Here is a 17,024-nt window from a genome sequence, read left to right as displayed (position 1 = left end):
GGTCCCAAAGCTTGAAGCTTTATGAGTTGTCAAACTCCAGAGCCCATTATCTATCCTTTTGAGTTATTTTGATGGAGTAGTTCCATAAAAATGAGATCTTGGATGTAAGAAGCAAGTCATGCATGAGATAAGAGCTTAATGAGAAAAGAGAATGAAGGTTTTGTGTGTTTGAGACCACATCAGCCATGCAAAGGATGAAAGTCCCCGACTTTGTGGAATAAAAGCTATTAAAGAGTCTAGATCCAAGAGATGAGTTAAGGTCTTAACGGGTTAAGATCAAGAAAAGGACTAAAGAAAAACTGGGCGTACGCCCAACGTAAATCCTAGTACACCCCGCGTACTGGGTTGGTGTCCCGATCAGTATCATGCATGAGTGTGTATGTTGCGCGTACCAAAGGGGGTACGCCCCGCGCAACCTCACTGTGGGCTTTTGGGTTAAGGATCGTGTTGGGCCTTGAGTGTTGGGCCTGAATTTTAGGCTTGATGTAATAGAGTTTTGAATTAGGGAATTATATATTTATGTTTTGGGTCCTTGGGTTGGGCTTTTCCATTTAGTTTGATAATTGTGCCTTCAAAGGGCCCATTTATTATTAGGCCTTGGTGGTCCCAATAGGTTTAGGTCATTGTTGGGCTGGTTATTGATCAACCTCTAGACCCAATGAGTGAGAGTTTGGACTTATTTCTAATTGAGATGATTATAGATTTGGCATAGAGTTAGTGGTTGGTGCGTAGCAACAGCGTTTGTAAGGGTTGTACATCATCCGAGGTGAGTCTTCTCACCATACTTTACCTTGAGTGGTAGTTATGTGTTACCAGAAGGTCTTATGTGCTTACATTGAGTATTATGTTATCCTGCCTTGTGTGTTATGTTGTGCATTATTTCTTTGTGATTTATGCCATGCGGAGTTTTACGGATCGGACCAGAGGGTCCAACGATTTATGAGGCCAGAGGGTCCTCAACCAGACCGGACCGGAGGGTCCAATGAGCTAGACCGGACCAAAGGGTCCAACGAGCTATGGGACTGTAGGTTCCCACTGAGACACATCGGAACGGAGGGTCCTACAGATTTGTAGCCTCGAGTGGCTAATATGTGTATGTGGTATTTTGGGGGACTCGCTAAGCTTTGTGCTTATCGTGTTATGTGTTATGTGTTTCAAGTTCTTATCAGGATCGCGGGAAGGCGGCGGCTCGATTGTACACGCAAGAGAAAAGAGTTATTAATGAGGATCCTGGATTTGATAGTGTTTTGAAAAGTTTGTTGACTATTAAATGGTGTTTATTTAAAATGACATGTGTTTTATGAAATTAAAAATGAAAAAAATTGGCTTGAAAATGTACGACGTTACAAACAGAATCTTGAACACTAAGATTGATCCTTATCAATGTCTCACGTTCATGCATATATCTAGAACAAAGGAATAATTGATCACTCATCTAAGGTTGAATCTTGATTAGATTAGAATTCAACAGTTGCATTGGATGACACACTCTCTGTTGATATATGTACAAACATTACCTTGATGTGTTGTTAATTTGCAGGGTTCATAGCAACTTGTAATAATTTATTACTTTTACCTACAATGTTAGGTGGCCTAATATAGAAGATACATGAATATTGTTGGTCAATGTGATATTCAAGATAGGCCAAATATCATTCTTGTGGCATTTCATATCAAAGTCGATGCTTTAATTAATTTCCTTAAGGAAGATAAAACTTTTGGGGAAGTTGATGCATCTAAGGTGTTGTGTTTCTTTTATTTTCTTATTATATTTTATTCACTAATAGTTTTATTTCTTTCACTAGTACAAAACTGGTCTATGGCATCCGTTTTTGGAAATTAAGTGGTCTCGGTTTCATATTGCTCATCACTAATGGTCATAAAGAAATTCATATGATTGTTTCCATGACATTTTATAGAAAATGTGTTACCATTGCAAATCAGACTTCATACATTAACATCGGTTTTATATAAAAAAAGGTGACAAGTTGTGTGACAACAGAAAACAATGGCCAAATATTCTCTTTACTATCAATTTTTGTTATTTTATATGTGTCTTTACCCTATATTGATTATTAAATGATACATAAGGCGTTGAAGTTTCATTTAAATAATTAAATCTTATATTGAAATTTGTAACATGAAAAAACCTGTAACAAGTCACGCAACAGCCAAAAACGGTGGCCAAATATCATCTTTGACAATGAGTTTTTTATATTATATGTACATTTACCTTGTGTCAGGTATTAAGTGAGTCGTAAAAACATAAAGTGATAAAGTTTAATTTTAAGTAATTAAATTAAATCTTATATTAAAATTTCTCGGAAAATGGACTTTATTTTAAATGGGGAATAGAAATCCAAATATCTAAGATCAATAAACTCGTTTAAATAGATTTTTAACATAACTATCACACCTCTTCAACCCGATTTTTTAAGGAACAACTCGGTTCGATCCGGTTCCCGGTTGGTGTTTTAAACGCATTGGTTATAATATTCATGATTTGTCACTAGCTACAAATTGTGAAATATATATCCGCCTTGTTATAAATATTTTTTGGTCATTCAAATTATTCAACGAATTATATTTATATTGTTTTTCCTATGCATCCAAGGACAGATATGTTAGTGTTTTGTATCATTGTGTAGCTACTAAAAAAACATGCAAAGTAAAATGGATGTAGGATGAGAGAATGCCACCTAAAAAAATAAAGAAAAAGTACAACAAACATTTTTCATATATCTTGATTGTTTGTTGTATGTGATTCCATGTAAAACGGATTTAGGCCTTTATTCACTATTTGGGCTTTTAAATTGAAACCGTAAATTTTCAAACTAAAACTTGAAATATTAAGTTTTTATATCCATTATTAATATTAGAAATTACATTTAATAAATTTTAAAATAATTATTGTTTGTCTCTTATGTTTTAAACTATAATATTTATCATCACCTCACGTTTTGTTTTGGATTTTCTTTTAAAGATGATAAACTTTCTGAGAGAGATAATTATAACTATTATGAGAAAAACATGTTAATTAGGTAGGATTTTAAGATTCGGATTCAATTTTATGATAGCTCGATTTCACAAAGATAAAAACGATTCTAAGTAAAATATCGATCTTAACCACCTTGGGTCCAACAATAAAGAAATATAGTGCACCAAATTTTAGTCCTATCTTGACCCGATCCGACCCGAATCGAACCCATTTTCTAAGTATATGTTATTATATTTGATGGGGAAAAATGGTACCACTACTCCAAGATATTTTTGCATCCGCCCGTGCTTGCACCTTATGTTAGATAAATATAATCAACTCCACATGTAACGTCCGTAAATTTGGGATAGATATATAAACATTTAAGATATAATAAATAATCATAGCTAAAGATGTAGTAGTCATAATGACTATATTGTTGATATAAGGAGCGCTAAAATCTGATTTTGTATGAAGAAGTTATGTTTCTTTAATGTTTCTGAATCGACCCGACACAACTATGTGTGTCATAAAAAATGAATCGGTGATAGGTTGCTTATTAGCATAAGTAATCTAAAAGAAAGTTGTAGTAATAGTAAAATCAAGACTGTGTATATAAAGAACGACTAGATCTGAATTATTTTTAAAGAGCGTCTAGATCTGACTTTGTATGAGGAAGTTATGATTTTCTGAAATTTCATTATAGTAGTGTGCAACGCAGAATTGAAAATTTAGATCGATGAGTATTAGTCAAAACAAGCTAAATGAGAGTTGAGATCTCATAAATATGAACCAATCAATTTAAACATAGTCGAGAATGAAGTTTAAATCAAAGAGTTATGATTTTCGCACGGATTTTAACAGTCTAATCTATATTAAATTAAGAATTTAAAATAAAGTGAGAATTAGTTTTTGAGACCTTAGCTAAAGTTGTAAAGCTCATCGAGAGGATAATGGGGATATGAAGAAAGTCGAAAACAGAACTCGTATGCAAAAGTTATGGTTATTCGAAAATTTCAGGATAATACTTGCTATGATGATGTGGCACCACCATGAGGCACCATGAGGCGAGAGAGGGGCCGGAGTCTTCCACCGACCAAGTGACGTTGCACCACAAAAATTGAACATGTGGCACCACGGATTGGTGTAACATCCCAAAATTGAAGGCCAAAATTTTCATTTTTAAATAAGTTATTATAAAATCAACAGTATAAGAAAACATCCATAATAACATATCATGTCAAAACCAATACGTCAATAATCAAAGCATGTCATCATAAAACTATATCAGAGTATAATCCCGTAGATCTCATGTGCGGAAAGCATAATGTGATGCGTTGCAATCAAACCGACTCCTATCCTTTGAAAACGAAGTACCTGAAACCAAAACTGAAAACTGCAAGCATGAAGCTTAATGAGTTCCACCATCATACAACATACCATACAATCACATACTGTCAGACATACCGAGATACCCACCCTACACCATGTCTGGGTGCCTAACCTACCTAGGTGCCCAACCTACCCTACTGATCATACTGGGGTGCTCAACCAGAACTGGAAACCAGACATATCTGGGTGCCCAACCTACCCTACTGATCATACTGTTGGATTAATGTCTAAGTCCATAACTATAATTGGTAAGACTTGACCTGACCCGGCATGGTCCATTTGGGTTGCATGGCATCATGCACTTGGATAGACTATAATAAGAGAAATAAGACACTTATGGTTATTAATATATTATAAGTTCTAGTATATTAATAATAAGAATAATGAGATTATTTAATTAGTATTGATCAAGAATTAATCTAGGATTAATTATGTGATCAAAAGAAGACTGATTAAATATATGGGTTAATTGTGTAAATCATCCATACTTGTATAGTGGGCTAATGCTCCATGGATAATCAAGTTGGGTTAAAACCCATAGGATGGTCCATGGATGCTCCATGGTGTATTTCAACCCATGGATCCAAGGAAATGGAAAGTCATGACAATTAGGGTTTACCCTAATTGTAACACTATATAAAGATATTATTCTTCCCAAAATCGGCTACTAGTATTATTCTAGAGAGGGCTAGCCAATTTTATGAATTGTAGAATTCTCTCAAGTTATTCCAAGTGTATTTGGTGTTGTGTGAACCATTTGAGGTGTCACACTTGGGGCACTAGGCACTCAAGCTTCATGAAGACTTTCTACATAAGAAAGGTATGTATTCTATCTTGTTATATCCATTATTTTGTATGCTAGATTAGGATAATACCTTGGATGTTCATATTTGCATGTATAATAGAGAAAACATAGATCCAAGGTATTTAGGGTTGCATCTACACTTAGGAGTGTTAGAATGCTCATAACCCAAAAGTGGTATCAGAGCCTAGGCTTGTTTTCTTGTTATACCTGCAATAGAAGCTGAAAAATCGAAATTGGTGCTGTCAGCCCAGCAGACTCGCCGAGTCCATGAAGGGACTCCACGATTCCAAGGCAAAATTCATCCAACTCGCCGAGTTGTGTTCATGCACTCGACGAGTTGGACCCCAGACAGCATATTTTCGAGTTTTTTGGCTAAAAATGGACTAGGAACATTACCCTAAGTTGTTTTTGAACTTATAAACTTGTTTTTGTTGTGGTAATGTTCATGCTAATCCAATTTCAAAGATACTTGTCAATAGATTCATGTTTTGTATTAGTTTAAAGGTTAGACTAATTACATGAAATAGTTTGATTTGAATTATCTTGTTCTTATGAGTTTCTTAGATTAATAGAAAAGTTGAATGAAATAGTTGTTTTCAATCCATTTTAATCTAAGAGTTGAGTATAAAATGTGTTTGTGTAACTTGTCCTCAAGTTACATGAAGAGTTACATTAAAGACTCATAAAACTCATAAAATTGGCAAAGGTTACAAAAAATGAAGAGTCTAGTTCTAATTAATTGGAGTTATGACTCCATAATTTGTCCTCAAGTTATGGAGGACCAAGAGTCTCTTCATTAAATAAATATAAAAAAAAATAAATAATGTAACCTTAATTAATTTCATAAGTTATAAAATAAAGAAAAAGTTAATTCTTTATTAGTTTAAAGTCTTCCATAATTTGTCCTCAAGTTATGGAACTTGAAGAGTTTTTGGATTAAAACTACTTTAAATACATAAGTTATGGAATTAATTAGTTTTGAATAGTTTCAAAACTTGCCCTCAAGTTTTGGAATTCGTAAAGTTTTCTCCTATGAATACTTTAATTCCAAGTTAGCCCTTAGAATTTTAAAAGTTAAAATTCAACCCTTATACTTTATAATATTATAAGTTAATAATATATACATGTATAAGAGTAAAGTCGGTCTTACCGCTAGTACGCCTCATTCACGAAGCCGGTCTATAAGGTGGGTATAAGGTTGTTGCCTATAAAATGGCAACTTAATGGGTGTCCACTCTCACCCACCGCTTGCTTGACTGGTGGAGGGTCGTTAGCCGAACGGGTTTAACAGGACTATAATTCTCCCTTCATTAAAAGTATTAATGTTAAATACTAAGTAACTAAACTCTTATAAATACCCAATCTTAGTTACTTAGGAAAATGTGAAGAAGGTGCTAATCCATGAAATTACACTTTGCACTTTGTTTAAGTCGGTTAGTGGAGCGTGTGTGGTTAACCGGCACACTAACTCGTATTTAACAAGGTAGGCAAAGGGTAACTTAATGTTTATCATAGTATCGATGGAGCGTGTGTGGTTAACCGGCACATCGATTGAGGGATAAACACTTAAGGGTACCAAGTAATTTGCATGGTTACTTCACACCTTGTTTTGTGATCCTCGGCATCCCAGTCACAAAACCTGAAGGGCACACTCGAGATTGAAACATGCCATTGAACAGTTCAATGAATCTCAAAAGATCTAGGAATTTCAAATCCAATTAAAACCTAATAATACATTTCGTTTATCTTGGTGGAAATTGGTGAATCGTCATTCACCTACCTTCAAATTGTTTTTTAGCTTGGATTACGGCATACCTCCTCTAAGTTATAAAAATAGTTTGTTGGTTCCTAACCTTAATATTTCATATTGGGTGTCATATTAAGGACTTTAAGATCAACTATCTTGAATATCTCCCAAAACATGCCTGGATTAGGCATTTATGATCTTACCAAATCTCTTGAAACAAGCTTTCCTAATAAAGATGATGTCCCATGGATATCATACTTCTTTCTCCTCCTCCAATTATTCTCCCTAACCCACAAGTTCTTGAAAAGTTTAAGGTCACTCAAACCCTATTGGCAAGACAAGGTCTAGGTGTGATCACATCTTGGAGATGTAGTCACATATTGACAAGCCGGGAGAGTTGGGTGTCAAAGTCTTGAGAAAGTTGGTGGTTCAATCACTTTCTAAGTCACATAGTGAGTTCCTTTGGGATACCTATGAAATAGACTATGACAAGACCCTTAATGATCTTATCTATTTGCTAAGATCAACTTCCTGAAACTTTATGGACATTGACAATGGTAACACTGGAAATACGAAAAAAAGCATTCTCTTCCCAATGGAAAGGGATCGGCCATAGTCAACTCGGTTGACCAAATGGTAAAGAGAAAAGCTAAGTCTATGATAGTCTCGTGTACCATTATCAAAGGTTCCATATGTTTATATTGCCAAAGAAAGGGTCATTAGTTGCGAAGCTGCCAAATTTACCTAAGGATGTTAAAGTCAATAAGTTTGACTCTACTTCAGGTAAAGTCCACTAATCTAACTCTGTTAAGTTTCTATTCTGAGATTCCTGATACATGATGTGACTGGGTCACATGGTAATGTTTTAAGAATCAAAGAAAAGTAAAGGAACTTAAAGAAAGAATATGTTGAATCTGATCGCATAGATGGATTTCTATCGCGTAGTTTGAAAATCGGATTCTTGAGCTACTTCTTAGGAGTTATGAGATATTGCTTAGGAATAGATAACAACAAGTTTTCATATGGATTGTAAGGATAAGTTTTCCGCAAAGTTTTAAAATAAAGAAAAATTTTGATTTTAGTTATTTTAAAATATCCTTACAATGGCATTTGAGGGAAAATTGTTGCTTATATGATTCCATTAATAGCAAGAGTGGAAATATGTAATTGATTCTTTCATTTGTGGTAATGTCTAAATTTACCAAATAAGGAAAGATTCTCATCATCCAAAGTCTCAATTGGACCGGGACTTGGAATCATGCAAGTTGTATAGTATGATGAATGAGAACTTTCAAGTATTGGAAAAATTAAGACTAATTACTTGTTCACATGGATGTGTGAGTCAAGTAATGGACTAAGGGATCGAGTACATAGTCATGTGCACTGATTAAGTCCACCACAAAAGATTAATAAGACTATTCGTCATAGTTTACTAAAGCTTAGTAAATATGATTATACTTACAGGCTTAAGTGTAACTCTGAGACATTGGAAAAGGTTCCAATGTAAGGCAGAGCGAATAAGAAGAATCAACTTAGGCAGAAGGATAAAAGTTTCTCAAATCTGAAAAAATGGGAGAGTACTTTAGTATCAGTTTTGTGATCATCTTAATGATTAAGAAACCATATCAAAATTAGTTCTCTAAGGAAGTCTTAGTGCATTCTTATGACTAAGAAGAAGGGATCTTGAATTGTTGAAATGGTTAAATCAAGAAGATGAGTTATACTTCGTTCCAATACAAGTCTTAGAGTCATACTCCAAGATTGTAATTTGAGTGACATGTCTTTAAGAAGGTTTAAAACACGTGTCAAATGTAAGAGTAAAAGTGTCCTACTCTTGTTCATTTGAAGTTGGTAAGTTGTGATGTTTTGGATAAAACAAAGACCAACTAAGGCCAATTGTGTGAAGTGTTTGTCTTGATTAGAATCCGCACTATCTCTTGGATGATTGACAACGGAGTCTTATAGGTCAAGAGGACAGTGGGAGTCTTAAAGGTCTTGAAAGTCTCAAGAAGTAATCAAGAATGAAACCTGAAGTTCCTCACTAGCACACAACTTGAGGTTTATAACCTATCGTGTTGACATATTCTGTGCCCATTCCAGTTAAAGTTGGCTTTGCATATGAGTTCTTAGAGTTCTCAAGGTGTTGCACAACAACTTGGAAGCAATGGCAGGCCCTTGAGCTGCTAGGTGGAAAGAAATTAAGATTGAGTTCAGTCCATATGAGTTCAGATTTGTCATTATCCTTGTCTTGTGACTATGGCTTTGACAATTCACATGGATAAGAACACATACACCATTAAATCTAAGCGTCATAAGTTTTCTCTCCGATTCATGAAATGATGGTGAGGAAACACTTTCACTAAGCAGATTTTATATAGATAGCAATTGTGATATTTGCATTCTCAAAGTCGTTAGTGGAGCGTGTGTGGTTTACCGGCACACTAACCTGGACTTGTGAGAAGTGGCAAAAAGGTCTAACCATTATGATTACGGCATCCCTCTTCATAATTGTTTAGACACACAAGTGTGCTATCTAAGGGATGGTGTATCATTTTGATAAAGTTCTATCAAAACAATCTAGTATCAGAAATCTGAACTTTGGTAAGAAAGTCAATAAAGTATTGATTTCTAGAAGTCTAGCTGATTTCTGATTACATGTCAAAGCTAGAGGGAACATAAGTGTTATGCTAATAATCATCATGTTAGTGGGAGCATGATAATTATGATAAGTATTGCAAGTTAGCAATGTTAATTATAGAAAACAAAAGTTTCAACTGGGAAAGAGTTGTTTTGCTATAATTAAGGGAGAGGAAATTATTTGCGCCATCTCAAATCTATAAGCTTAGATCGTGAGGTTTTAATCATTTAGTCAAGGATATATATGAATTTCATGTTGGAATGGCTCAACATAAGGAAATTCTGTATATGGATCCATTATTTGCGTTCTAAAATTCGATTATGATTACGGCATCCCTTTTCATAATCTGAATTATGAGAACTTGGCAAATAGAAATGGAAATGTTATAGCAAAAGACTGGTTTAGTCTTTATGTGAGACATCATGAATCGTGTCCCATATGCTTCAGATATAGGATCGATTACATGTGCTATATTCATCCTTTCTAAAATTTTCCAAATGCCTGGGGCGTTAAGAATGGAAAAGGTTTAGAACTGGATATGACTAAAAGGATTAAACAATTGTCGAGGACAATCTAAGGTTTACCAAAGAATGGTTGCTTAAGGACAGTTGGAAGTATAGTGATAATTCTGGAAGGACCATATTGACATAATCTGTAAGGAGGGAACTCTTGTTCAGAAGTGATAGTCGAAATGGAATCTGGAAATGTTTCAAAGTCAGAAATTTCAATATGTGTAAGATCAAGGAAACTTAATGCAAGAAGGATGTTTCCAAGGAATTGATCTCCTTTGGAATACTCTGTAATGATTGTTGCCAAGTCTTTCTGACTTTGTGCATAATCATTACAAGAGGATCAATGCATATAAGTTTAGAGTCTAACAGATTTTAGTAAATGACATGAATTTGGAATTCTTGTATTTACAATAAGGATTTGGGAGTGTGAAGTTATGTTCAATGGATCTAGTTCACAAAGTAAAGATCATAGACAAACATAGTGTGAATACTTGGTGTATGGCATGACTAGTCTTTAGAAAAACATAGTGTACATGCTTGGAGCATGGGACAACTATTGTTTTAAATTCAAGAATAAAGTTGATAGCTGAAACAGTATACAATGAATAATGTGGTGATAAATAAAAGGTGTTTTATTTATGTTCATAGGTTTTGATACCATATTGGATTCAATTATTCTTGTGTTTCATTTTGCATGTTTTGACTTCCAGAATAAACTAGGTTATTCTTCCGGAATGACTAAGTTATTCAAACCATCCACAGTCAGTCATATGTTGGAAGTAGATATGAATTAAGACTGTTATGGGTTGGCTTGTAAAGGTCTAAGGTGTTGGACAAATAGCTACAACACTCATGAGTACTCATAAGTTCTGAGTATTGGATTCAACCCGCGCTCATTGGAATCACTTCATGGATTTTATCACGAGTGATCATGAGACGATAATATCTTATATTCTTCAACCCTAGAGATATGAGTTGTTACTATGAGTTGGTTGTACATTTATTGCACGAAACTGCATTTGGTAACTCGGTGCTATAAAACGTGTCTTTGTGTATGATTCAACAAGTAGTAGAACAAGCCATATGAGTCGATGTTTATCCATTCCTTTTACCTTCGGGATAAAAGCGATATATGTGGGCCCCTCGATGATTTGATGATGACAAATGGAAGTGCTCGGCCGGGCCAGGACTGATTTGATTTGTTCAATTAGTCAGTCGTCATAAATCGGAAATCGGGAAACAACTAATGGACAGAGAGAATGATTATAATCCATGTCTCAGTCCATATGATATCTAGAATGGAGGAATATATGATCCCTTATCTAATGGACAAGTCATTGACAAAGATCAGCGTTTATCGACAAGGTCAAAGTTCGACAGAAGCTTTTGAGAGCTACGATTGCTAGTTGGTTCCTGAAGTCATACGCAATAATAGTTTTAGAATTATCCAAGTGGGAGACTGTTGGATTAATGTCTAAGTCCATAACTATAATTGGTAAGACTTGACCCGACCCGGCATGGTCCATTTGGGTTGCATGGCATCCTTCACTTGGATAGACTATAATAAGAGAAATAAGACACTTATGGTTATTAATATATTATAAGTTCTAGTATATTAATAATAAGAATAATGAGATTATTTAATTAGTATTGATCAAGAATTAATCTAGGATTAATTATGTGATCAAAAGAAGACTAATTAAATATATGGGTTAATTGTGTAAATCATCCATACTTGTATAGTGGGCTAATGCTCCATGGATAATCAAGTTGGGTTAAAACCCATAGGATGGTCCATGGATGCTCCATGGTGTATTTGAACCCATGGATCCAAGGAAATGGAAAGTCATGACAATTAGGGTTTACCCTAATTGTAACACTATATAAAGATATTATTCTTCCCAAAATCGGCTACTAGTATTATTCTAGAGAGGGCTAGCCGATTTTATGAAGTGTAGAATTCTCTCAAGTTATTCCAAGTGTATTTGGTGTTGTGTGAACCATTTGAGGTGTCACACTTGGGGCACTAGGCACTCAAGCTTCATGAAGACTTTCTACATAAGAAAGGTATGTATTCTATCTTGTTATATCCATTATTTTGTATGCTAGATTAGGATAATACCTTGGATGTTCATATTTGCATGTATAATAGAGAAAACATAGATCCAAGGTATTTAGGGTTGCATGTACACTTAGGAGTGTTAGAATGCTCATAACCCAACACATACCGGGGTGCTCAACCTACTCCTCCTAGGCATACCGGAGTGCCTAACCTACCCCTATAAGACATACCTAGGTGTCCGACCTACCCCTCCAGTTTATCTCAACCGGTTACGGGGACTATTTCACCGCTACTACTACCACATACAAACATAACATAATCATACTGTCAGACATACTGGAGTGTTTGGCCTACCTCTTGTCCCTATCGACTAGATATGGGGACTATTCCCCCTATTACCACTATCACATAACATCATATCATGAACATACTGCTAGGCATGCATGGGTACTGACTACCCCTTCGACATCTTTCAACCGATATCTGGTTACTATTTCACCCCTACTACTACTAATACATATATCAGATCATCCTAGCACATGGAACATATCAGATAGTTGCAAACCAGACAATTATCACAAAGACAATCATCCCATACATAATCACCTACTGGTGGGCCAGCATTAGTGCCTTAGACCCACCTTTACTGGAAGGTAACTCATCTCACACTATTGAAGTCCCGTAGACAAAACTCTAGCTGCTGGATGATAGCTTCTCGAACTGTCAATATCAAAACAACACCCAATTAATAATTGGGTTCCAACACAAAAATCATAAGTCCATGCTTAGGGTAAATGACCGCTTTACCCCTATCTTAGCTTGATACAACTCAAGGCCCAATCCACAGGCCCAAAAGTTAAACTATGAATCAAAGCCCAACATATGGCCTAATTTTCCAAAATGGGCCTAAAGCGTTACACCGACTTATTCTAAGGCCCAACCATTTAATCTAGTCCAACATTTGGCATTTCTAATGGCCCAATATCTCATAATCATGAAGGTCCAATTATGGACCACCTATGGCCAAATTTTCAAACTTGGGCCCAAACCCGCATATAAGCCTTATCCTAAAGCCCTTCCAATTATTCTAGTCCATGTGATTGTTTTCGGATGGCCCATTATTGGCCCAAACACTAAAGCCCAATAGAAAGGCCCAATACAAAGCCCAAGTGAAATTAGGGTTTTCACATAAAATGATGATTAATGTTAAGTGTTTCTCACTTAACCCATTAAGGACTTAATCCATCATGTCCATCACTTTACTAGATAAGTCATATGGTGTGATTGGGTATAATTCACAATTTCATTCCAACAGCCCAAATGGGGATCCTGATAAGTCGAAGGCTCATATATCCAAAATTAGGGTTTTCTAAACCCTAATTAGGGTTTTCAACCCAATCAAACCCAATAAGGCTAAAAAGTCAAGTCCTTAGATCCCTTAGGGTTCATTAGGCCCATTAGGGTTTCACTAGGCCCATTAGTCACATGTTTGGGTTTTTTGGTCAGTCAGGGCATTATTGGGCCGATTAGGGTTTCATTAGGCCCACTAGGGTTTCAGTCAATTTGTAAATGAATCAAACACAACAAGCACACCGCCACCCGACACGACGGCTGGTGGCAACAGGAGGTGGTAGCCACCACCTCATGGTGGTGGTTTAGAGTTTTCTTATTATTATTCCGACGTCGTACAATATTACAATGAAAATACCAACTAGAAACACACACACTCACTAAAATGCACACACACGCACACATGGTGTTACATGGTGGTGGTGGTGGATAATCTCGGTTTTTCGTCTAGACAAACACACACATGTACGGTATGCACATCAGTAGAATACGGATACACAATCCTCCCTTGATCGTAAAGCAAACTCAATCACCCACATGTGGTGTGCGGCGACGCCAGGAGGTGAAATATCCGGAAACAACGGTGCTAGGATCAACATTAGTGACGGTTGTGATAACAGCCGCCTTATGGCGGCATAAGGCAGTCGAAGGAGGATCTCACCCGCTACAGTTGCCAGGAAAAGTGACGACGGTGAATTTGCAGCGGCAGAAGAGGCAGAGACGTTTTCAGGAATGGTAGCGCACGACCTTGACGTTGTCTTCAATAGTATTGGCTTCGCTCAAAACTTCGTCTTATCGGAAGACAAGAGAGGATTGGGTGGCGGCCGGTGGTTAGGGGTTATAAGGTGGTGGCTAGATAAAATGTTGGGTTAGGGTTTCTTGATGCTATATATATTGAAACGGGGAGAAGAAGGCGCGGGTTGAAGTCCCATGTTTCTGCCCAAACTTAATTCATTTTTATACACTTTGGTCCCTCCTCCATAAAGAGTTTCCATTATAAGTCCATAAATTACCCTTTAGCCCCTTTCTTCTATAAATCCTTTCTTAATAAGTCCTAGTAATTACCAAGCAGGCCTTATCTTAAAAAATCCTTTCAAATTAAACCCATAATTTAGTAAACAATCCTCAACCTTCAAAATTCTTTACAATTTAATCCGGAAATTACATTTTAACCCCCAACTTATATAACTGTGACGTTTAACTCCTTGAAACCAACACCTTGCTCAATTATTATTGATTTTAGGGATTCTATTCGTTTATTAATTTGTTTATTTATTTATTTAATAAATGGGGTGTTACAACTCTACCCCACTTAAATTAGATTTCATCCTCGAAATCATTCCTTACCAATTCGGTCACGCCAAACAACTTGAGCGACTTGGCCACAATCCCGAGCATACCTTAATCTTCCTAAGGCAGTCTAAATCATCCCTCATAGGGTTCTAAAACCCGAAAATGAACGAATTCCTTCAAACATGATCACATCCGCTCCATCTGAAATCTGCAATCTCGAGATGGTCTGAATCCTTGACAGACCACTCATATTGAATCATTATCGTTGAATCCATTCCGTTTATCCCTCAACTGACTACTTAACTTCTACTCGAGGTTCCCATTATAAAACAGGATCACGGACCTAATTATCCCTGCATACCACTTATACTTGGCTAAGGCTCAGCTAATCCCGTTGTGAGTGACTTGTCACTTCCCAATCAACCAGATATTCTGTCCGTACTTGCAACCTAAAACACAAATACTAACACCGCCTAAATGTTGAACTATCCGAACACTGAACTGCCTAAATTAGTATGTTGCCACGTGACTGCTTCCAAAATCTACAGAGACCTCCCTGGTCTCAATTCGTTTTCTGGTCACCTGAGATACCGGGTTCCGAGTCACTTCCTCAAACTGATGCACCCAAGTCCTACTAAACCTCACTACTAACCCACTGAAACATATCCTAGGATTTCCTAGGTTCCCGAACTCACCGAGTCCTCAGTTGCTAAAAGATTCCCAATAATGTTAACTATCTACCTTATGAATACAGCCACATGCAACAAAGATAAGATAATCCTTCGAGTAAAAGACTAATGTAATGCCCCGTTCCTGGTACGTATTTATTTTGATTAAATGCTCTTTTAGGAAGAGCTAACCGGCGAGTTGTAGCCCTAACTTGCCGAGTAGATGTCGAGTTGGATACGGGTTTTAAGTGATCTACTCGGCGAGTCCACGCATGGACTCGGCGAGTAGGCCAATCAGGAGGAGACCCTAATTGTTAGGGTTTGCAACCTATTTAAACGTCCTTATAGCCCCCATTTCGGCCTCCATCACCCTCAGAGCATTCCTTATCAAAACCTAGTTGTTTCTTAGTGAGTGTGTGTATGTTTATTGCTTGTGAAGGCATCTTTGGAGTAAGAAGGAGAAGGAGAAAGTTGGAGAGTCCAAGGAAGAGGAAGTAGATCCAGAATACACACTTTACTGATCATCTTTTCTAGTATTAAATTCTATACCTTTCTCATTGATCATATAGATCCATATTGTTCCTAAATTGTGGTTTCTAAGCCCAAAAACCCTAAATCCCTTATGAATAGGCCTTGTGGCCAGGTTATATCTCAGATCTGGACGCTCATGGCATGCTAGAAGTATAAAGTTTTGGTTGTGGTTGTGGTTAAAGTCCCCATTGAGCCTAGAACCTCATTAAGAGCTTATTTTGGTCCTATGTAGCCTTTAAAGCCATGCATACACGTAAAGTTAGCAACTTTACGTGAAAAAAAATGCCCTAAAAGTCTAGATCCATGATTTGTAGCAGCTGCATGGCTCAGATCGGACCTGTATGGAAAAGGGTTGAATGAACTCGGCGAGTCCACAAGACGACTCAGCGAGTTATATGAAGTTAGTCGTCGACTCGACGAGTTGGAAGAACAACTCGGCGAGTCTGATGAAGTTTTCCTTAGAACTCGGCGAGTTGTAAGAGCAACTCAGCGAGTCAGATGAGTTTTCCCAAGTAAAGTTGTGTTGAGTAGGATGGCTTCATTCCTTCGTAGTTACACGTAAAGTTAGCAACTTTACGTGTTCAAATGGTTCCAAGATTTCAGATCTGCGAGTTAGGAACCATAGAGCGGATTCGAATGTAGTTGTATGGAATCTACTCGACAGAACTCGACGAGTAGTTCCTCAGACTCGGCGAGTCGGGTCAACTGGAAGTTGACTTTGACCAGGGGTAAAATAGTTATTTTAACCTCAGTACAGTTATCAGTAATTGATTGAGTGTATTTATGGAAATTGTAGATGGGGAGATACCGGAGCAGCAGTAGTTGGTTTCCAGAACAGTTCATTTAGCAGCCAGTGTACGAGGTGAGTTTCCTTCCAGTAGGAACGAGTCTAAGGCCACAATGCTGGCCCGTTTAATTATTAGTAGTTTTCGGACCTCGGTCCGATGCAGTAGTTAGAATGTTTGATGCCTTCGTAGCTCAGACAGTGTTATGTGTTATATGTTCCGGGCTGCGACCCGATGCAGTATGCAGTTTATGTGTTCATGTTA

Source organism: Lactuca saligna, chromosome 7, assembly GCF_052625555.1.
Source record: "Lactuca saligna cultivar CGN05327 chromosome 7, ASM5262555v1, whole genome shotgun sequence".
In the NCBI taxonomy this organism is placed as follows: domain Eukaryota; kingdom Viridiplantae; phylum Streptophyta; class Magnoliopsida; order Asterales; family Asteraceae; genus Lactuca; species Lactuca saligna.
The sequence above is the reverse complement of the archived record's forward strand: the minus strand, read 5'-3'. Positions refer to the sequence as shown.